Source organism: Lygodium microphyllum, chromosome 27 (genome assembly GCF_053477565.2).
Source record: "Lygodium microphyllum isolate KBCC chromosome 27, Lygodium_microphyllum_v1.1.10, whole genome shotgun sequence".
Taxonomy (NCBI): Eukaryota; Viridiplantae; Streptophyta; class Polypodiopsida; order Schizaeales; family Lygodiaceae; genus Lygodium; species Lygodium microphyllum.
Window position 1 is genome coordinate 435,032 of NC_141161.1, and position 23,824 is coordinate 458,855.

A 23,824-nucleotide genomic window follows, 5' to 3' on the forward strand; every position below is an offset into this window, starting at 1 on the left:
TTGACTTGGATTTATACCAGATGAATATCAAGATGGCTTTCTTACATGGGGACTTGCATGATGAGATTTATATGGAGCAGCCTAAGGGCTTTGCAGAACCTGGCAGGGAGCACCTAGTGTGCAAATTGAAGAAAAGTCTTTATGGCTTGAAGCAGGCACCTAGGGAGTGGTATCATAAGTTTGATGCCTTTATGCAGTCACAAGGCTACAATAGGAGTGCTATAGATCCATGTCTTTATAAGAAGAAAGCCCATGATGGTTCTTTATTGATTTTGGTACTCTATGTGGATGTGTGGGAGCTTTCGCTCAACCGCCAAGACCCATGGACCGCTTATTGCTTCAAGCGTTCCAAGTGAGCTCTAATGGCTACCTCTCACATAGCCGATGCACGATCGATCCTACGAGTCTAATGAGCTTACCTTGATGCCGATATGAGTTGCCTTTTCTCTCGCACACACCGGTAGCTCCACGATCCTAGATGCTAGCTCAAGCATCCTCAAGCCTCCTCCATCTCCAAGCTCCATCCACCATTGCCGCGTGCACAAGAGAAGAGAAGAGAAGAGGAGAGGAGAGAAGAAGAGAAGAGGAGATGGTGAAGAGCTTCACCCTCTTGATCCCTCACTCTCACACACTCACTCCCTCACACTCTCATACTCCCTCTCTCAAGAGCACACATAAGCAAGAAGAAGAGAAGAAGAGAAGAAGAGAAGAGCTCTTGTTAGCCACACACCAAGAATGAGCTTCCATTCACTTTTTGAACTTTATATATACAAACCCTAAAACCCCATGGGCGCCCATCCCTTTTCACATGACTAGCCATTGTGGCAAGGTCCCTTTTTCTAATTCCTTCTTCTTGCTTCATGCCCTAAGCCTATGTCCGTCTATTCTTTTACAAGTGGCACAGGAGGGAGCCTGGCGCTCTTTTACAAGATTTTTTGGAGTTTTTGAGGTACTTTTTATTTAAAATTATGCTTTTGGCCTCTACTTATCTTTAGAGGCTGGCTGCGTGTCTTTGCTCCTCTTCCATCCTCTTCCTGCTTTTTCATTCCTTCTTCCACCTTCTTGGCTTGCGCATTCTTCTGCCTTCTTAGCTTGGGGTTAACATTACCCCCCTTTGAGACAGGTGCCAGTCCCATGGCACTCTTGGTGACTGTTGGGTTTTAAGAGGCAGTTGGTGTAATAGTCGTGTAAGGCAGGGCCACATGTAGACTTGGGTGCTCGTGGAAGCTTGGTAGTAAGGTTTATTGGAGAAGTCAAACGGATAGCAAGTGGTTGATGGGGGCCTTCGAAGTCGGTGGTTGGTCGCCGTTGTGATGCTTGGAAGGAAAGGATGTGGTGCTCTACCTAAGGGGGATGTCTACCTTATTGTGTAGTGCCTTCTGCTCATGCTGGTGGAATGGGGAGTTTGGTCTAACCACGGCTAGTCGGGCTGATATCCCATGTTTGGGGGTCCCATTCGTGCAAGAGGTGCAGTGCAAGTAGCTTAGAGTGACAGGTCTGACCATAGGCAAGTGTGACCTCCCCAAGTATGTCCTACCCTTGATGGGCCCTAAGCATGAAATGGGGAAGCAAAATGGGCTAGGGGATTAGGAGCGGAGCCGGCCGATCGAAGCCACCGGGCACGCCTAACTTGAGGACCCCTAGGTGTAGTGATTGTGTCATCGTGGTGCTAAGTGCTGTTGTAAGTGAGTTGTTTTGTCCATTCCATGTGTAATGTTTTGCTTGCTCTTCCATGGATGCTTTTCTTTCTTTCTTTCTTTCTTTTATAAAGTAGTATTACACTAGTAGAACAACAGTCTCTACCTAAACTTCCTCGTCTGATTTAGGCAGAGAAGGGGTCGGATGGATTTGCTCAAAAATTGATGGCTTTGCATCTACCCTTTGAGGTTCATGCGGACGTGGAGGGAGGTAGTGGAGAGGAAGGGATGGTTGCACCTAGTAAGCTGGTTGTTGTTCATATCCTCTAGGAGAGCGAGGCAAAAGGAGGGGAGAAGGCTAGCTCTCATCATTAAACGTGCCATGGCACAGCTATCAATGGCGTTAGGGTCAAAAAAGAGGGGAGGCAAGCCATGCTCTTGTGGGGTCGGGAGTAGTAGCTTAAGTAGCCTAGGATAATTACAGCTAGTTATAAAGGCTGGATCGGGGCATGAAGAGAAGTCCGCGAGAAAACACGTCATGGAATCATTTAGGCTTCCCGAGTCAAAAAGGAGGGCATGTTTGAAGGAGGCGGCATTGGAGTTGTAGATGATGGGGAAATCATGATGCCCATGGAGGGTGGCAACAAAATCCACACCTACCCTATGAGGATACACCATGAATGTGGGGTTGTTCCTCTCATAGGACAGGGTGTTACAAAAAGCCATCTAGATGAGCATGCTAATATTGCACACTTACCTCCTCCATAGGGGTTGACAGTGGTAGCTATATATAGTATGTGGTATTTCGAATACCTTGTCTTACCAAAACTCTGCTTCTTCCCTTCCCCACAAAGTGGGGGTCCTCTCCCTTTCTTCCAGCCATTTTTGTCCTAGTCAACCCTGCCAGTCATGATCACCTCCTCCATCACCTTGATTGGTAGGACTCTCCACATGCTATTAGGCATGAGGAAGCTGAAGGTGAATGGGTCTTTTTCTTTTTCTTGGCGTTCCCAAATCACCGGCTCTGCGTGGAATCCAGCAGGGAGGTAATCGGGGCACGGTGGGAGGGGTGCGGACGGCTACACGACCGGTTTGGCTCTTGGCTTCCTCAACTAATTTTCTTTGTTTCTCCCTTAGTGCAGCTTGTCTCTTCATGGATGGATCAGTCTGTTGTTGTTCTTGGATATGCGGCGAGGGGGATTGTGGGATTACCTCTTCTCTGATTCCCCCCATAATGAATTCAAGGTCAACCTCCTCCCCCTGCCGATCTTCTAGTTGCGCTCCTTCAAAGCCCAGTGCATCCAATTCCTTAGGGATTAGGCTGGTCAGTAATAGGTAATTCCGTTGCTCTTCTAAGATTAGCCTAACCTCCGTAGCTTGGGGTGGCATCTGTAGCCCCGCATGCAGGGCTCTGCGTGCGATGCTCAGTTTTTTCTGCACCAGCTCCAATGACTCCTTTCCCTCTGGGTAGGTCGTGTCCAGTAATGTGTTGAGGAAGGCTTATTGATGGGCATTGAAGGCTGTCTGGGCGGCGTCTGCTTTACTTTCTGCAAGGATTTTTTCTTTCTCCACCAAAGCAAGGTGCCGTGCCAGTGTCTTCACCCATTTCTCATTCTACGCTACCCATTCCTCTGCTCTTTTGTTCATTCCTTCCATGCTCTCCCCCTGCTTCCGTGCCAAGGTTATGAGCTTCTGCTCCTGGGCTTTGAGTTCTCTTCTCATATTCTCATGCTCTTTCCTTCCCAAGTGTAGTTGATCGGTCATAGACTCGATCTCCTTTTGCTGCTACTCTCTCTCTTGCTTTTTCTCCTCCTCTTTGACATTTAATTCCTCCATCATTTGCTCGATGTTGGCGGTTTTCGCCTCCAATTCCCCATGTTGCATCAAGCGGAGCTTATATTCCCGTTGCATCTGCACCAGTTCTTGATTCTCATCCTCGAGCCACTACTTGTAGCTTTTTTCCATGTCTTCCTTGGCTTTTAATTCCTGCTTGAGGTCAAAGATCTATCGTTGTTGCATGGCTATTGTGCGGGTTTTTTCAAGCTGAAAAGCGGCTAGTCACTCCTTTTCCACCACCAACTCAGCCACCGCCACCCTCTTTTCCTCCTTCGCCCTCTCCAATTGGGAGAGCAACTCAGTGACGTACTTGTCATAACTGGCTGGTGGCATCATTGTTGTGTGGATTGGGGTGGTCGAGGCTTCCACTCTCAGACACTTTGGGTCCTGTCTCGACTCAGCATCTATGGCTAGTCTCTTTTGCCTTGTGGCCGTGGTTTCCGTGCTCTTTCCCTAGGCCATTTCTTTATTGATAAAATATTGCATCCAGGCCAAAAAGTTGGAAACCTCCATGCTAGTGGGGATACTAGGGGTGAGGGTGGTTGGTTCGGTGGAGGGCACCATGAGAATGGGGATAGGATGGAGGAGGGTCTTGCCTTTGCCTTCAAGGACAGTGGGCGGTGTGACTTCTGGTACCTACGTGCTAGAGCTAGGCCCTTCTTCCCTCAATGGGCTCTAGGCTCCCGGATCATCAGCCCTGCACTGCTGCTCAATGGACCATCGTGTGGTTTCGACCAAGTCCTCCTCCTCCTTCCTTCTTAGTTCCTCTTCTTCCTCTGCAGCTCTTCTTTGTCTTTCTTCTTAAGCTTTCCTGTACTCTTCCTCCAGTTTCTCTTTTTCTTCTTGCTCTTCTCTTTTTCTCTTCTCGCCCTCTTGTTTTGACACCTTTTTAGCCCTCTTGACTTCTTCTTTTGTTTTTTCTTCTTCTTGTTTCTTCTTCTTCTCCCTCTCCTTGGCCTCCTTGAGGGATTGTCTTTTCGCCTTTTCCAAATCGTCTTTCTCCTTCTTGCGGCCTTCATCCGACTTCTATTTCTTTTGTGCTGTCTTTTTCTTGGGTTCCTTGGTCTGCTCTTTACCCGATTGTTCTTCTTGTCCCTGCCTTTCCTTATCAGTCTTGGTCCTATTGCTGGATCTCTCTTGGTCCTGGTAAAGGGGTGACCTATCGGGTGTTTCTCCTTCCCCTTCTTCTACATCCTCTGTCTCTTTCACTGCCTCTTGGATTAGCATAGTCAAAATGCTTCCATAGACAATAAACGAGGCCTTGGACGAGGACCTTCTTTCTTTCTGTGGCCTTAGAAGCTGGGGACTCTCCTCCTATGGGTGTGCTTCCTAAAGCTAGTGCTTTAGCCGCCTGGTCGATAGTTTTGCGCACATAATCATTTCAGTCAACTTCATGCATGGTGTGAGCCGCTACATTCTCTAGCACAGGCATGCAGATTCGATGCATTAAGGCATTGTAGCGCTGGCTGGAGAAGAATGCGTGTACTAGTTTTGCTTGCAATTTGGCTTCCGCATCAGGGATGTCCTGGATGTTGATGTCATCGTTTGTTAGCACATTCTCCTTTCTCATTTTCAGCATGGCGTACACATCCCTCTTCTACTTCTTCTCTATCTTTGGCTCCAGTCTCAACACCTTCTCCACCAAGGTAGGGGTCAAGAGAACCTGTACCTGTTTGGCGTTTTCTCCCCTTCCTACCATGACGGTGCCGCACTCATTGTCAGGGTCGTAAGACCTGAGAAACTCCACACACTTTGTGTGGTTAGGTTCTTGCACAAATTTTTTGAGTTACTTGGTGAAGTTGCATTGTTCAATGACTCTCCTAGCCACTTCCTCCTTGGCCACCACACCCTCTACGTTGTGAATGGTTTGATACTTAAGCTGGTTGTGAATGGTTCGGAACTTAAGCTGGTTGGAGTGATGCTATATTGTGCTCTTTCCTCTTCCGTAAATGGAAGTCAGTGGGCATGGTCTTGCTGCGACATCTTTTGTTCCTGTCATAATCCCAAGTTTCCATTAGTGCTTCTACATTAACAATTCGCAAGAAAAGTCATAGTCTTAAAAGAAAGACTCTATATGTTTATTGAATGAAAGCATGAAAATCCTATCCAATGTGGAGTCTTTGTCAAGGAGAGGGACTGGGAGAGACAAAGAAGAGAGAGAAGACTGCAAAGAAGAAGAAGAAGAGCAGAAGAGAGAGAAAGATAGGTACGAGGAGAGAGAAATACTAGAAATGGAGAGAGAAATACAGGAAGAGAGAGAGAGAAGACATGGAAGCTTGGAGAGCAAGGTGAAAGACAAAGAAGACTTGTATTAATTATCTGATAATGAGAAATTAAGTCTCTCTCTCACCTATATACTAGCTAGTGTAGCTATAATTTTCCTGTTATTAAGTCCCTCTCTCTTACATTCCATCCCCACCCGAAGGTTTTTGCCCTCAAAAATAATTTGGGCACGTGTGGTAACTGGGAGGGGCCAATCAGAGTACTACTCTGCTACATTATTACAAGGGTATAATGATGAATGAAGAGGTATTATTGTGTATGATAGGTCATGGGGTATGTACGATACATGGGCCATATAGGGGAGTTATAAATATGAGTTTTGACCCAAATATCTAGAGTAAATGCGGGCTGCAGACAGTGGACAGCAAGCTGTTTACTATAGGACCCTGCTGTAGTGAATTTGTCATAACTTTGTGTGGGAGGCTCCGAACGGGGTGTGCTATACATCAAAACAGAGCTCTCGAGAAGTACTTTCAGTCCATGTATGGTGTGCATTGTTATCCGTAGTACAGAATAAAATCTACTTTAAAACAGAGTGTTGTTTGCAGTCAATCTAGGAGAAAACAGGGCCATAGTTAGCTAGATTTCAGCCAAATCTGCTTCTAAAAGATATGGGAACTCTTCCAAAACTGAAGCTAGCCTCTGTCATGATTTGCGCTTGACCTTCCATTACTTCCCTATGCCTCTCCGCATGTCTAGTCTCGTGTGAACTGAGGGTATGATTGAGTGCACTAAGACTTCCCATGGAGTCAGAGAGTGTCAAGAATCGCGTGGTGGGGCACTTGCTCAAGATGTTGCGCCGAACACACACAAAATGCACAAGGAGAAGCTCACTCAAGAGACAAGAAGAGAGATGGAGGCCAAAACGTTTTCTTGCTAGTTTCTTCTTCTTCTTCCGTACAATTTACAATGTACACAAAGTATAGATAAGATACAACATAAAGGAAAGTGGCCTACTAAGTCAAACAATGCATAACCGACTACACTAGTAGTCGACTGGCGCTATAACTATACCAGCTGTAAATAGGTGTAACAACCTGAATATAATAAGTAATGAGTCAGTGGCCATGTGAGAGTCATAATGACCATCGATGTGCTAATTGTAGATGTGTGGACCCATCTAACCATGCGGTCCATCATTAATGTCCGCACGTGTTGAGCTTGTCATCTTAACACTCCCCCTCAAGCTCAATTGCATCTCTGCAACTCCAAGTAAGCTTCGAAACTTTTGAAGCTTTTTTGTACCCAATGCCTTCGTGAAGATGTCAGCTATCTAATCCTGTGTGCTAACATATATCAAGTCAATCTCACTTGCTAGTACCTTCTCTCTCACAAAGTGGTAGTGTACCTCAATATGTTTTGTCCTAGCATGGAACACAGGGTTCCTAGCCAACTGTATAGCGCTCATGTTGTCACAATAAATAACAACTGGACCTTCCACCTGCACATCTAAATCGGCCAATAACTTTTGCAGCCATACTACCTCACATGCTGCAACAGCAGCACCTCTATACTCAGCCTCTGTACTCGACAAAGCAACTATAGATTGCTTTTTGCTGCTCCAAGTAACTGTTGCACTACCAAGAGAGAATATGCATATGCTGGTAGATCTTCTATCACACATACTATCAGCCCAATCTGCATCTGTGTATCCAAACACATGTACATCTGTACCTGCCTCATAGAGAAGTCCATAATGTAATGTGGACTTCACATATCTCAATATGCGTCTGACCGCATCCAAATGTGACTTTCTAAGTACTTGCATAAACTGACTCATAAGACCAACAGCATAGCTCAAGTCTGGCCTTGTAATGGTCATGTAGATCAAACTCCCCACTATCCTCCTGAACATAGTAGGGTCTTCTATCTCATTCCCAACATCAGCACTCAACTTTACATTCTGCTCCAATGGGACTGAAAGTGGTTTGCATGCTGTCATACCATACTTGGACAACATGTCCAAGCCATACTGTCTTTGGGACAGCCATATACCATCATCACATCTAATCACCTCAATGCCAAGGAAGTACCTTAGCTCACCTAAATCCTTCATCTCAAACTTCTTCTTCAAAAAGTCCTTGACTTCAGCAATCCCACTATCACTATCACCTGTAATAATCAAGTCATCCACATAGATGACTATGATGACCAAACCTGCATCTCCCTTTCTCACATAAAGTGAGTGATCAGCATCAGAAACATAAAAGCCAATATTAATAAGATACTCTCTGATCTTGTCAGACCATGATCTAGGCGCTTGCTTGAGCCCATAGAGCGCCTTCTTCAACCTGCACACATACATGGGATGCTCTAAATCTTCATAACCTGCTGGTTGATCCATATACACTTCTTCCTGCAATCACCGTGCAAGAAGCATTCTTCACATCCATTTGCTACAACCTCCAACCTTTGGCTCTACTGCCAAAGCAATCACACATCTGACAGTTACCATCCTATCAACTGGACTGAAGGTTTCTTCATAATCTATGCCATATGTCTGGGCATAGCCTTTTGCAACCATCCTAGCTTTGTACCTACTAATAGAACCATCTGCATTGTGCTTAATCTTATAAACCCACTTACATCCAACAGCTTTCTTGCCCTTCGGCAATGATACTAGATCCCAAGTCTTATTGGCCTCTAATGCAGCCATCTCCTCATCCATTTTTGCTGCATCCCAATGAGCATGACCAACAGCCTCCTCAAAACATGTGGGCTCAACATCCTCAATCACTTTCACCATATAAGCATAATGGTGAGATGCATAACCTTCAAAACCAAATATGTTAACAGGGTATCTCACCCTACTAGACCTGTGTACCACTGGATCACTCAATGGAGTCTTTGCATTGATGCGTCCTCTTTGCACACCTGGAGTCCTCACTGAAGGAATGCCAAGCTCATCATCCAAGCTCTCTGAGCCACTGGAGTCTCCATCAAGAACTGCATCAATGCCATGTGACACTTTATTCTTTCCTTTGTCTTTACCTGTAGTGCTACTAGATGCACCTGAAGATGTAGAGCTACTCCTTAGTTTCCCAGACCAAGGACTACCAGATGATGTCTCTGGTTCACTAAGAGTCCGTGATTCTTGCTTTTCAGACTACACATGAGTGTCATGATCATCATTATCATCCAATGCATCACCACTAGATGCATACCAACTGCTCATTTCATCAAAGATGGCATCCCTGCTCACTCTGAACTTACATGTGACAGGGTTATAACAACGATACCCTTTTTACTCTAAAGAGTATCCAATAAAAACACATTTTTCTGCCTTTGGATCAAGCTTCTTCCGTAGCTCATCTGGCACATGAACGTATGCAACACAACCAAATACCTTCAAGTGTGATACATCAGGCTTCTTGCCAGTAAAGCATTCTTCAGGAGTCATACCATGAACTGCAGCTGTGGGAGTTATGTTCATAATATAAACAGCAGTATGAATAGTCTCAGACCAAAAATGCTTAGGCATATTCTTTTCAGCCATCAAGGCGCGTGCAACTTCTGCAATACACCTGTTTTTTCTTTCTGCAACCCCATTTTGCTGTGGGGTATACCTGCATGTGAACTGTCTCTTTATCCCATGAGACCTCAGAAAATCATTGAACTCATTCGAGAGGTACTCTCCCCCTCCATCTAACCTCAAGCACTTTACTTTCAAGCATGTTTCTCTTTCAACTACAACCTTGAAAGTTCTAAAGTGCTCAAACGCTTCACTCTTTTCCTTCATAAAATAGACCCACAGCTTTCTAGAACAATCATTAATGAATGTGACAAAGTATGAACTACCTCCAACAAATACATTTGTGTAGGCCCCTAAATATCTGTATGCACAACATCAAGGATATTTTTGAGTAGGGTTGTCTTGCCTGCTTACCAAACTGACATGCTTCGCATACCTTATTAAATTCTGCAATTCTAAATGTAGGAAAACCTGTAACCAACCCTTTGGACTGCATTAATTTCAACCTTTGTACATTTGCATGTCCAATGCGTTTGTGCAAAATTTCAATATCTACAACAACACCTTTTCCTTTAGCATACATAGCAGCATTCATAGTAGGAATTCCAACATCCAGAGTAAACATATGTCCAACTCTACTTCCCTTTGCAACCAACCTGCACTTGTCATTGAAGTCTTCTACAAAGCAGCCCTTTGCATTAAATCTGACTTGCAGCCCTTGCTCTACCATTTGACCGACTGACACCAAGTTCTTTGTAATAGATGGCACATGTAATACATCTGAAAGACTCTTTGTCTTACCATCATGCAAGGACAAGGAAAATTTTCCAATGTGTGAAATTGGGTGGCATGAATCATCACCCGTCTACACATAACCTGCATTTTGCAAATCTTGCATCTCTCCAAACCATTCTCCATGGCTGGTCATATGATTGGATGCACCTGAATCAACATACCAAACATCATCATGTGTTCCCTTTCCTATAACAACATTCAACATATGCTGCATAACAAACAGACGTTTATTTTTGTCTTCATTCTATCGTGAAGACGATGCATAGTTTCCTTGCTGCAAATTACCATTGCGAATATAATCTTTCTTAGCATAACATTGGGCTGCAATATGACATGTTTTGCCACAGTAGTGACACACAATACCAGAGTTGTTAGAACCTCTGTTCTACCATCCACCTCTTCCTCTAAAGCTCCCCATGCCTCTAAAGTTACCACGACCTCCTGAAACCTTCATATCACCAAATTGCTTATTCAATCTGTTTTGATGGTTGTCACTACCACGTCCTCTACCATGGCCTCTTGAAGAGGATCTACCACATCCCCTTCCTGAATTCGAGTAAAATGCTTGGACCTGTTCACCATTTCTTTTAGACGAATCACCCTGCATATTGATCTCTTCAATAATCATGAGAGAGATCAGCTCATCAAAATCTAGAAATGGCTTCCGTACATATATTGAAGTAACAAATGATTTCCATGCTTTCTCATTGTTAAGGCCACTCAAAGTGGATGAAACCAAATCATCATCATCCGACATTGCATCAATCGTTGCTAAAGCATCTGCAATGCTTCTCACCTTCAACACATACTCATTGACAGACATTTTCCCTTTCTTCAAGGCATTCAACTCTTGCTTGAGTTGAATCTTTCGTGCCTTTGTGTTTACTGAAAACATACTCTCAAAAATCGTCCAAGCTGCATGTGAAGTTTCTGCATTCCTGATATATCCCAGCATAGTATTATCAATTACTGCAGATAGCCAGTACATCACCTTTTTGTCTTTCGCATTCCACTCTTTCCATGCTTTTAACTCATCTGCAGTCGGAGGGATACCCAACTCTGTCTCCTTTTCTTCACCTGAGACAAACTCATAAAGGCCCTTTCCAATGAGGAAGTTCGTCACACGGAACTTCCATTAAGGGTAGTTGTTCTTATCGAGCTTCTCAATAATGGTATTTCCACTGTTCTCTGCCATTATCACAAACAAGGTTATAGCACAGCAAGCTCGTCTTCTGCAATCTTCCACAACGCGTGCACAGTAATACACCAAGCAACCTTTTTCACTGATTGCTCAACAGTACATGCAATCTGCAACCTATTTACAAATAAACCTTATGTTTGCTTCCTGCAAACACCTCAAAAATTACAAATTCACAATCTGTAACCTGTGCACCTACTTTCGGTCAATACAGTCGAAATCACAGTATACCCTGAAACTACTGTCCGCAACCTTGTGGCTCTAAAATGGGGCCTGAAACGGCCTCAGATGCCCAAAATAACTGTGGGTTTACTTGTAGAATATACAGTGCTCTGCTCGCACACCAAATCTCACAGCAATCTGAGATTTTTTGCTCGACCCTGCTTCCGGTGCCTCCACAAGCACTATCCAAGAGAGAGAGTGGAAGGATGGGAGAGCTTCTTACCCGTTGCTTGCTTGCTCGAACCTTGCTTCTTCTCCTTCACTTCAGCCTTCGAAATCAACCTCTCTCAGTGGCGTGGCTCTAATACCATGTCAAGAATCGCATGGTAGGAGACTTGCTCAAGATGCTACGCCGAACACACACAAAATGCACAAGGAGAAGCTCATTCAAGAGACAAGAAGAGAGATGGAGGCTAAAACGTTTTCTTGCTGGTTACAGAGGCATTAGGAGTAAAGCCTGCAACAACAAGAAATGGTAAATTTTTGTATGTTTTTCCTATTGAAATTGACAGTGCTAGCAAAAACTTTAAGTAAGAGTTGAAAATACATTGAAAATGCATAGTCAAAGTTGAGAGCGAAGGACAAGAGTAAAAATTTAATTCATATTTTAAGGGCGTGTACAACAGTTTTGCATTGGGACATAGTCATATGTCCAATGCACAACGAGGACAACACTATGCCAAAAAAGATAACATTACAAAATACGATCATTCCATTGAAATCAATGCATCCTTCACTGCTTGAAGATTTCTTACAAGTTTGAAGTCCTTGGGAGTTACAGTGATGCACTTCGCATGTATTGCACAATGCTAAGCATCAGTCATTAAGTTAACTAAAAAGGCCTTTGCAGCACATTGTAGAGCATGAAGACATTCTTTTGTGAAGGGATCAGGTCTATCCTGACCTTGTGCCAAAAACTACCTCCTACTCTCTGTGCAGTAGAGGTATTGCACAATCTCGCAAACAAGTCTTGAGAAGCTCGCCTTCGGAATGATGACATCAAAAGAGCGTTGATACCTTCTAATTTCTCTCAGGGCCACTGCACCTAGCTTCCACTTGTGTTTCTTGTGGGGATGCTAAGGAAGACCCTTGTGAGGGTGGATTGAGGAAGTTGGGTTAGGTTGAGAAGGGGATGCATTTGAGCTAGTAGATGCTCCAAGGGGCAGAACACGATATGGGGCTCTAAGTGAAATCTTATTTGCAACTATCTTAGGCCTAGTCATCTTTCCTATTACAAGAGATGTGAGAACTCAATGAATAAGATAGAAAGTGAAACCCTCTTTTATATAACCCTAAATTGTAAGACTCGTTCACATAGATGCACACTTTCTCTTTCTCTCTTAAACTATGAATTGCATTCACACTGAATACATTGTTCATCTTACTATCTTAGTTCTCTTCGAACCCATTTGTTGCCATGTCAAAGCCTTGTTTCTAGCCACTTGGCATGGTTTTCTTTGGCACTTGAGGCTTCATAACTCACTCTTTTAGTGACATGACGTAGTTCCATCATGTCTGCATCCGATTCATCAACACTTTCATTTGCTCTCTTTTGCGAGAGTTGAGCTTCATCCGCTACTATAATCCTATACCACCAAGACAGCAATTAGATCATTGGATTTCTACCATTCACCCCTCCACCATGATCGGTTTTTCCTTGGTATGCACCATGTGCTATCCAATGTGAATTTTTCATCCCTTTGGTGGACCAAACTCCAATGCTTCCCTTTTCTGCAAAGTATGGCCCATGTGCCTCAAGGATATGCTACAAAGACACATATCACACATGAGTAAAACTATGCTCAATAGTTTATACAATTCATACAATTTTAAAATATTAACTTAGTATGTACCATGTAATGTGTGATAGAGCTTTTGCTCCACGCTTCCACCATGTTTTCGTAGAAGTTATGCACAGCATTGATAAGTTCTTGCTTATCTTCATGTTAAAAACCATCTTGCAAAGTAAGGGAGCCAATTTGTTAAGACTTATCCAAACATCAGCTTTGTCCAACCTTGTTTTTTCTCAATTACTTTGATTAGGAAACTGCAAAATGTAACTTTTTCTACCATCATAGTCTCGCGGCCTATGAACCATGACATTCCCTTCCTCATTGATAGGTACTGAGAGAAACTTCCTAGTCTTTTCTCCTCCAAAGCAAGGCTTTTTTGGCAAGTTACCAGATTTTCCTAATCTCTTCTCATATTTTTCAATCATCACTTGATGCTTATGTAGCCCAATTTCTGATAGCACTCACTCCACATTCCTACACGTTGCAATGGTTTCTTTTTCTGGTTGCATCCTATAACCAAATCAAATGTAATATACAAGTTTCTCCATGTTTTTGACAAAAGCATGTAATGAAAAAATGTGAATATGATCCAATGGAATGTTGAAGATGGGCTTCTAAGTGGGATCTTCTCTATTGCACATCGGTGTAGCACTTATCACCCTTTGCCAGTTCTTCTTATTGTCCTTAAGCAATATAGGCATGGATTCTTTGTATTTGCACCATTGGAGATTCCACACATGCATTTTACATTTTTCAAGTCTCCTGCAAGATACCATTCAACAAAGGATTGACCATACCCTTCAATCAAGAGCATCTCACCATGTTCCTAATTATCAATTATGCTTGGAATGCTTGTGTGCGTAAAGAACAGTTGCAACACCTCAAATGTTTCCTTAGGAACTTCAAATGCAGCAAGCCACCACACATGGCGCTTAAATTGAACACTAAAGTTTCCTAAGTTATTCTTGTTGGAATCGTAAAGCTCTATTCATTAGAGTTACACTAACTCTTTCAAGATTTACTCATTTGACGATCTCACTTTCATCCAATTTTATAACAAATTGCAATTTACCATTACATTCCTCAACAAACGTATTGTAGTACATTATCATTACCAATTGCACCTTTTACAAATCTAAATAGTAATTGTTGAGTTCGGTGAACTTTACCTCATATGCATTTTTGGTCCCAACCTTCAGTGTTTCCATGCATTGAACATGCATGGGATCTCCTATCAGCTCCAAAACCTTTATATTAGGTTTCCGTAGGGCCTCTATTAACTTTGAAGGTTGAGGAAGAGTCACAATTCTATTCCTCTTTAGCATACAACCAAACCCACTCTTCATACCTTTGAATATCTTTGAGTAACTTGATGTGCTAATACCGGCCCTGTCACAAATGGATTGTGTATCCATAGCTAAGAACTCATTTGACATATCTTTTAATGTGCACTCAATCACCTTTTCCTTCATAGCTTTAAACTTAGGATTGCTCAAAGTGTTTTTCAATGTACTTAACTTTAACAATCTACTAATACATGATCCAACCTCACTCTCACCTAGGTTCTCATTCTGAGCTACCTTACATGCTTTGATACGTCGCTTCTACTAGCCGCTATTCACAATTAACTTATTAATTGGGTTCTTCTTTCGTTTGTGCTCCTATGTTAGCTTGTTGTTGATCTTTTTCAGGTCATCCAATTGTGCCTTTGCCTCCTCATATGAGATACCAATGTCATGGATAGTGTCCTGCATTGAAATAATTTAATTTTTTTGTTAAATTATAGTTTCAATCAATTGTACCACTTGTCCTATGAGCTATTGTATATAAAGTTGATGTGCAGCGATCATATCATGAAAAATTTTTATGGTTTCTTGGCAAGTTGTAAATACTTTGAGACTTTGAACGCATGATCATTGAGCCACCTAGTTTAAACGAGCAACCCATTTTCACCCTCGCACACATACTTCAATAAATTTGTGATTCCTGAGAAAGTTGGAGGTCTATTGTTTAAGGGGTCAATTGGGTAGATTCCCCCATCAACCCACAAGTCCATATGTTTCAATCCCATTTGCCCATAACTCTACAAAACCTGAGGGTTGACACTGGTACAATGGGTTCTTTTGAATAATGAGGTGTATTCAATCTCTACCTCAATATGCATCTTCTTCTTTCTTGTATTCATTTTACTATTAATAGAAATCGGGAGCCTACTTGTTTGTCATAGGAGGTAGAGTGGAGATGCATAGAGAGGCACACAAAGATGCCAAGGAAAAAGAGAGTGTAAGTAATTTATTCTGTTAATGAAGGTTGCATAAAAACAGAGAAGAGGTCACAATAGAGCCATGAGAGAGTATAGATATGGGGGAAAATAGCTCAGAGAGTAGGGATATCCAAGACTTTTCGTATTTTAGACATTTTTATTTTACCTCCAAAAACATTTCCAAAAAACACGAAATTTGACCTGTTGGTTTTTTTAATACCAAAATCTAGAATATAAAAAATCCCCAAAATATCCCTACCTTTCGAGAGTTTGTATAGTCGGCACCGTTCGAAGACTGCTCCCATCCTCTCTAAGTGTTCTGCCCAACTAGAGTGTACGCATAGGTCGTCCACAAACACCTCCAGCTCGCGTCACAGCATATCCTTGAAGATCGTGCACACTAATCATTGGAAGGTTGCAGGAGCATTCATTAGCCCAAAGGGCATAACGATGTAGGCAAAGACATCCCACTCCGTGGCGAAGGCCATCTTGTGCCTGTCGTCAGGATGCACTTGCACTTGATTGTAGCCTGAGAATCCATCCAGAAAGCTATAAGCTTCTTTGCCTGCTACTCTCTCCAGCATGTGCTTGGTATATGGCAAAAGGTAGTTGTCTCTCTTAGTAGCAGCATTCACCTTCTTGTAATTTACGCACACTCAAATCTTGTCGTTCTTTTTCATAACTATCACTATGGGCGATACCCAATCTGTGTGTTCGATCTCATATATAAATCCCGCCTTCATAAGCTTATTGATCTCTTTCTTCACTGCATGAGTGTGTTTGGGATTCATAGGGTAAGGTCGCTGCTTCATTGGCACCGCTTCTGGGACCATGGGAATGTTATGGGTCACAACCCTAGGATCGACTCCTCTCAGTTCCTCCAAGGACCAAGCGAACACATCGATATACTCCCGCAAGAGGGCAACCAGCCTAGCCTCCTCCTCCTTGGTCAGGTCGTCAGCAATGAACACGGGTCATGGTTTCTTACCCTCCTCTGCCAGGATGACTTCCTTGACCCTGGCGGGTCCCTCAATTGGTTCCCTGGCTTGCCCTTGTCTCTTTGCTCCTAGGAGAACCACCACTCTATCACCCTTATTAAACTTTGTGAAGCGTTTGGGTAGGTCCTGTGGTTTCCTTTGTCTCTCTCCTTCTGAGTCTCTAGTTTGCTTCCTGGTTCCCTCCTTAATCCGCTTGCACCTTAAGTGGACTGGCAAGTCCCCTTTAGTGCGTCTGACAGTAGAGGGCTGGGGTATTTCGGGATCACTCTCTGTACTGACTTTAGACTCTGAGTTAAACTTGCATCCCTTGCTTAAGGAAGGGGTTTCACCCGGGGGTCATAGTTCAGTAGGTGATTTCGTCTTCAGTATTGGGACTACCAGCGATTGTGCCACTCTTGCCTGCTCATAATCCATAGCTCCCACCTGCTCCAGCCCGGTCCTATCGCATTCCATCCTCACAACTCCTTTTCCATCCCTTTCCCGTTTCGGCCTAGAGTCTGCCTCAATCTACTTGATTGCTCTCCCTTCAGTCATAATCTATCGTGTTAAACCCTTCCTCGCTCTTGTCCATCTTAGAGCGACAGTGCCCATACTCCTTATCACTGGAATCTTGCCCCTCCGACTGCTCGTCATCCCCTAGGTTCTTCTCTCCAATCTCTTCTTCGTTGGTGATTAAAGCCCAGTTCTATGATAGGTTGAGATCGTACACTTTGGTCCATTCCCATTCAGGCCGAGCCAAGAGATCGCTTAGGGGCTTTAGATTAGCCACTTCACTGCCTTTTAGTTTAGTGGTTAGGTACCCTACAATTCCCTGAAGCTCGAGCTTTTTCGTGGGGGTGTGGAACAAGACAGGTTTCCCTGGATCCTGCGAGCTCCCCGCCATCATGCAGAGTGGCACAGTGGGCTCCTCTGCTGGCATGCTCGATGGCTTAGCAACTTGCTTATACAACTCTTTCTCATCTGAGAATGGTAGGTCAATGGTTGCCAAGACATGCATCCAATCTCTCTTGTCCTCAAGGCAGGGAATATACTTGGTCAGCATTCCATAGTGCTTGCGCACCTGGGTATCGCCTTTTAGCATGGTCGAGATGGCATCGAGGTCGGCTGGGGTAGTCTTCCATGTGTCCATCTCAACTCTCACCGTCTCCATCCTATTCCCCAAGAATATGAGGTTGTTTCCCCAGTCTTCGACCACTCATGCATTCCTCATCCATGGCCGGCCTAGTAGTATGTCGTAGTCCACCCCCTTCATGACAATGAAGTTTACGGAAAACTACATTCCTACGATCTTCACTGGCCAGTTTTTTAACACCCCGAATGGTCTGACCTTCACTCCATTGGCCAATGTGACATTGAACCTAGCCGCTTCCACAAGTGGGTTTCCCCAGACCTGTAGAACTGCGTGGCTCAAGACATTGACCCTTGCACTAGTGTCCACAATTCCTCTCCGTGTTGCGTCCCCTAAGGCTAGGACAGGTAGGATTGTATGCATCTCCGTGCCTTTCCAGAAAGCGTTGATGTGCAGTGACCTTGGAGCCGAGTGCAGCGTTAGGCTTGGAATTTGCGTGACTGCGTCCTGCTCGTGCAAGTCAGTGGCAGCATGCTCCCCCTTTTCCTCCACCCAGTGCCTCAATTCTTGCCACAATGGAGGGTGCTGCCGAAGCAGGTCTCCCAAAATAATGGTCACTGGGGTGGTTACTACGGTGGTGAGGAGATTGCTGGGTAGTTGGCTTTCTCCTCGGTTACCACTCCAGCCACATGTCATGGCTAGGTTGTTGATAAGCTTCTTCCTGGTCTTGCCTTTGTGGCATCTCTTGTGGTGTTAGCACATTCCTCGATTGAGGTCGCGATGGCGAATCAGGTGTGCTTGCACTAGAAAGGTCCGCCATCGGATCCTCCAATATGGGTTCTACATCTTTAAGGTGTTCTTGGGCATCCTTGACCCACTTCTTCACCTTGGCGATAGCCTCGAGTTGCCGCCTAGGATGAGGGTATTCCCCCACCTTGGCACTACCTAGTTCCATCATCTTGGGGGCGGAGGTCTCTGCCTCGGCATCTGTGACCCCTCTTCCCGCCACTAAGGTTGTAGCTTCCTCAGCCTTAAGAGTGATCCTTGTGTCTGCTCTCTTTCTCCTTCTCGTCTAGCTTTTCTTTCCCAGCGAGGCTGCATCCAGGTTACTTGGCCCAGGCAGTGAGATGCATGTTCGTCTTGTTTGCGCTCACGTCATGACATGCAGTGGGATAGGTGTGTCCTCTCCGCCAAAGGTCTCTACACCAAACAGCCCCAAGGGAACGGAGGGCACGTTGGCCGGACTAGCTGATGGCTTTCGCCTAGGGCAGTCAGGGAACAAGTGTGTGATCCCACATTCGGCGCACCTAAGGTCTGCCTATGCCTACGTTGTGGGTGTAGTGAGCTTACCTTGATGCTCGATCAAGTTTCCTCCTCTCTCTCACACTTCGGTAGCTCCATGATCCTTGTGGCAAGCTCAAGCAACCTCAATCCCTCTCCGTCAAGCTCCATTCTCCATAGCCGCGCGAGACGAGAGAAGAGAAGAAGAGAAGGAAAGATGAAGAGAGAAGATGGGGAGCTTCTTCTCCACGATCCCTCATTCACACACACACTCACTCCCTCACTCCCTCACACTCCCTCAATCCCTCACTCAAGCACAAGAAAGAAGGTAAGAAGCAAGAGAAGAAGAAGAAGAAGATTTAGCCACACCCAAGAATGAACTTCTCATTTACTTTTGAACTTTATATACATGCCCTACTTTTTGGGCAGTCATCCCCACTTTTTACATGGCCGGCCATTAGCCTAGGACCTCTTTTCCTATTTCCCACCATTCTAACTTATCCCGTTCCCACTAATGCATACAATTGGCATGGGAGTGAGCCCAGCACTCTTTTTACAAGGATTCGGGAGCGCCTTCATATTTAATGGCGCGCTTTTACTCTTTTCTTTTATCGAGGCGACACCATCATTTGGATTTTCAGAGTCTGACCTCCATCCAGGATGCCTTTTCCTTTCTTTGTCCTGTGCCTTCTTGGTTGTCTCCATCTTCCATTTCTCCTGCACTTCTACTCCATTTTTCGTTTCTCTCTGCTGTGGTAAACATTGTACATGTGTACATTGTACTGTCTTTGCTTTTGCTTTTTCACTCCTCATTGGGGCATGTTCACCTTTAAGTGGGAGGTTGTTGGGGGTAAAGGTGCCTCTACCTAGCCGCCCATGTATTACTACACTGACAATTTATTCTTTATTATTTTAGTAACAATTTGAATAAAGGAAGACCTAGTCACACATTGTGACTATTGGAGTTCCCATTTGGTCTCTCTCTCTTTCTTGCTCTTGCTCTCCCGCCATAGCTCTTCCAAGCAAGCATTGATCCTTCTCATCTTTCAGTAAATTTACTCTAACCCTAGTTAGATCTCACATGTGCAACATTTACTTAACCATGTAATTAAAAATTAATCCATATGTTAAGTGAGGTTTCAAAAGTACATGTCCTCATGACAGTGTACAACTTTCAAGCAAAGTGCATAGCAAAAATATTGCCTTGAAGTCCTCATCAATGTTGAACTCCAAAGCAATCAGTTGGCTGAAAATAGAGTTAAACTCATTCAAGTGTACAAACATAGCTATTAATTTTCAGTATTTAAAGACTAAAATTAATATTTAATAAGCTCAATAATGTTAAAAATGAGATTAGAAGGCTTCCACTTGGCAAAACTTGTCATGTAAGTGGAAAAAACGTTTTTAGGGGCTAGTAGAGTCTATTCTAGCAGTTGTGAGAGAGAAGGAGGTTGCTGAAGAGCCACAAGAGGTTGTTCATGTGATTTGCAGCCACTAGGGATCAGTCCTACAGCATGTGACAATAGTTTGGTACCCTCTAGGAGTAGGATATAGCGGCCGAAGGTCCTTCTTGTACAGATGACAACATATAGAAGGGGACAGTAGTTTGTCTGGTGGTCGTAAGCTGCAAGTGACAGCTTCAATGGCTGTTTGATAGGGTAGCAATAGTAAATGATTGATTTTCTTCAACTTCTCAAGAATAAAATCTAAATTTTCTCTCTCCTCAACATTATCTCTCATCTCTCAACCTTTTTATAGCCTTGCTCCAAAGATTACAACATTGAGATCATTAGAGACTAAGAAATTTCAGATTTCTCTACTGTAAACCCTAATCTGCAATAGAAATTAGGATTTAGCATAGCAGCCTCAGGAAACATGCTAGAAATCAAAAGCTCCAAGACTTGGATTCAACAGGGATGAAGTTGGTTTTAGTCAAATTCAAGTGGAGGGACCAAGAAGTCAATGAATTTGGGGCATTCTCCATCTCTATCAAAGTGAATGAAGGCCAATTAACTACCCAAATCAAGGGGAAAATCAAATTGAATATTAAGTTAAAGAAATACCAAAAGGGGTGCCAATTTTGGGGCCAACTGTCCAAGATTGTGAGGTTTGCGTTTCTTAGTTTTGTAATAAATGTTGTTGCTATAACTTAGTTGTAATCAGGGAATTCCACCCATCCATGTGTAAGGAAGGCTGGTTTTAGAAACTTTTAGGATAGCAATGTGTAACTCCAATGCCATGCTATTATATTCAGATATGGAGAACTCTTTACTCATGGAAGAGCTAAATAGGCAAAATAATTTAGCAAGCAAGTCTTCCAATGCTCTACATACTATAGGCAGATCCTAGCAAAAGGGCAAGTTTGAAAACAAAGCATGCAGCAAGTCTCCTAGAAGAAATGTAGAGTGCCATAATTGTGGTAAGAAAGGACACTTCAAGCGGGATTGCTTTAAGCGAAAAAAAGAGAAGGGAAAGGGCAAAAGCACTAATGATATCACAAATGAGAAAAAGGACAGCTAGCATGCAAAGAAGAGTGGTGTGAAAATAGAGGAAGTCAATGTAGTAGTTAGTCACAAGAGTGATAGTGGTATATTGAGGTACTCTTTGCTTCTTTTTTTAGTGCACAATCATTGATTATAGATTCTGATGATGACATGCACACTTGGATTCTTGATTCAAGTGCTTCATTCCATGCAACACCACAATGTGGAGTGGCTTTCTGACTATAGTAGTGGTAGACATGGTTTTTTCTACTTGGGGGACAACTATGCATGCGACTTTGCAGGGATTGGTAGTGTGCAGTTGGCATTTTAGCATGGTTTAGTGTTCACCTTGCATAATGTGAGGCATGTACCCTAGCTTAATCATCATAGGATAACTAGATGATGAAGGCTATCACACCACTTTTGGGGGTGGCAAATGGAAGTTATGTAAGGGATCTAGGATTGTTGCTAGAGGCTCTAAGAGTGACACTCTATATCCATTAGATATATCTAGTGGTGCATAAACTTGTTGTCGCAATAACTAAGCAACTAAGTGTGTCTTTGTAGCATGGCCGGTTGGGATACATGAGTGAAATTGGAATGAAAGTAATTTCTCATTTGGATTATTTGTCATGTTTGGGGTATGGTGATTTTAACCATTGTGATCATTGTATAATTGGTAAGCATACTCAAACATCACATAAAAAGTCTCTTTCATTAAAGTCTTCACACTTAGAGTTGGTATATTCGGATGTATGTGAGATGTCAGGGTTATCTCTAGGGGGAAAGAAATATTTTGTCATGTTTGTTCATGATGCCACACACAAAGTATAGGTTTATCCAATCTTTCGTAAATACAAGGCATTAGATAAGTTTAAGATATTCCTAGCACTTCTTGAAAATATGACTAGTAAGACATTAAAGTGTCTTTGCTCTAACAATGGTGGGGAATATGTGTCAAAAGCCTTTCGAGATAATAAGATTGCATGTATAAATAGCCTGAAAAACTAAGTAAGTCAAAAGGATTGTGTTGGGAGAAGAGATACTTATAGGATAGCAAAGAGTGACCACTGTCAACAGCAAATACTCACTTCAAATGACCCTATAAATGCAAGGAATGATGTTGAAATTGATCAACAACAACAAGTTTCCCATGATATACGACAATTTCAACAAGAAAATGTGCCTCTAGAACAACTTGAAGAGGCAAGACAGTATGCAAAACCGTTTGAAGAGCAAGCTATTAATGCAGATTTGTAGGCTGGAACAACCAACAAACACTGATCATTGGACCCATAGATCGACCAAAAATACAAAACAGCTAGATAGGTTTGTTCCTAGTGCAAATTATGTTGTTGATTATGTCATGTTGAAAATTTTGGTGAACTGGCATGCTTCAAGAAAGCAATGGACAAAGAGGACATCAAGAAATGACAAAAAGCTATACTGTCAGAGATGGAATCTTTAAAGAAGAATGGCACTTGGGACTTGGTGCATTTGCCCAAGGGGTAGAAAGTCCTACTAGGTAAATGGGTTTACAAGATAAAGGGCACTTCTAGTTCCTCGCCAAAATACAAAGCATGGCTTGTTGCAAAGGGATATAAGTAAGAACATGGGATTGATTTTGATGAGATCTTTTTTCATGTAGTCAAGATGACTACTTTGTGAACCATATTGGGCTTGGTATCATGTGATGATATGGAACTCATAGAGATGGATGTAAAGACGACATTTTTTACACTAGGAAAAAAATGAACTCACAAATGGGCCCTTAAAAATAATATAGTTTAAGATGTGGACCTTGTGGATTGTCCAATAGGAAGGCTAGATGTTGACATCCATGGAGGGTGAATCTTCTCTCTCCAAATCTTGGGTTTTAAATTAAAAAAGGAGTAGTGGGTTTAAAAAAGGGAGAATGAATAGTACACAAAATTTGAGTTTCTCTCACCTTGTATTTTCCCCCATTTTTGGAGAATTTTCAATTTTGGTTTTTTTCCCTCTCACAAAATCAGTTTGACCCAAAAATTGAGTAACATACCATTTTTCCTCTCTTCTCTATACTGGTGAGTTTTCATCTCCATTGAAGCTCCTTAGAGTGAGAGTAATTAGGGTTTTGAGCATTCTGCTTATCTCTGCACTTTCTTCTCCATGCAGCTCTTGATTTTGGGCAAAACATATGTGTCCATCTCTCTTTGCATTTTCACTTGTTTGCTATTTTTTCAATAGGGTTTGATGTCGTTTCTTACTATTATTGTTATCTTATTGCAGAGGTTGTTTTGGGCAAGAGGCATGGGAGCTCATCTCTCTCTCTCTCTCTCTCTCTCTCTCTCTCTCTCTCTCTCTATGTGTTGTTTCTCTTTTATGTTGTGTTTTCAATAGAATTTGATGTTGGTTATAATTGTTGTTTACTTGCAGAGTATTTGGAGCAAGAGACAAAGGTGTTAATCTCTCTCTTAGTTTAGTTTTTTTTTTTTGCTACTATCTTTTCAATACA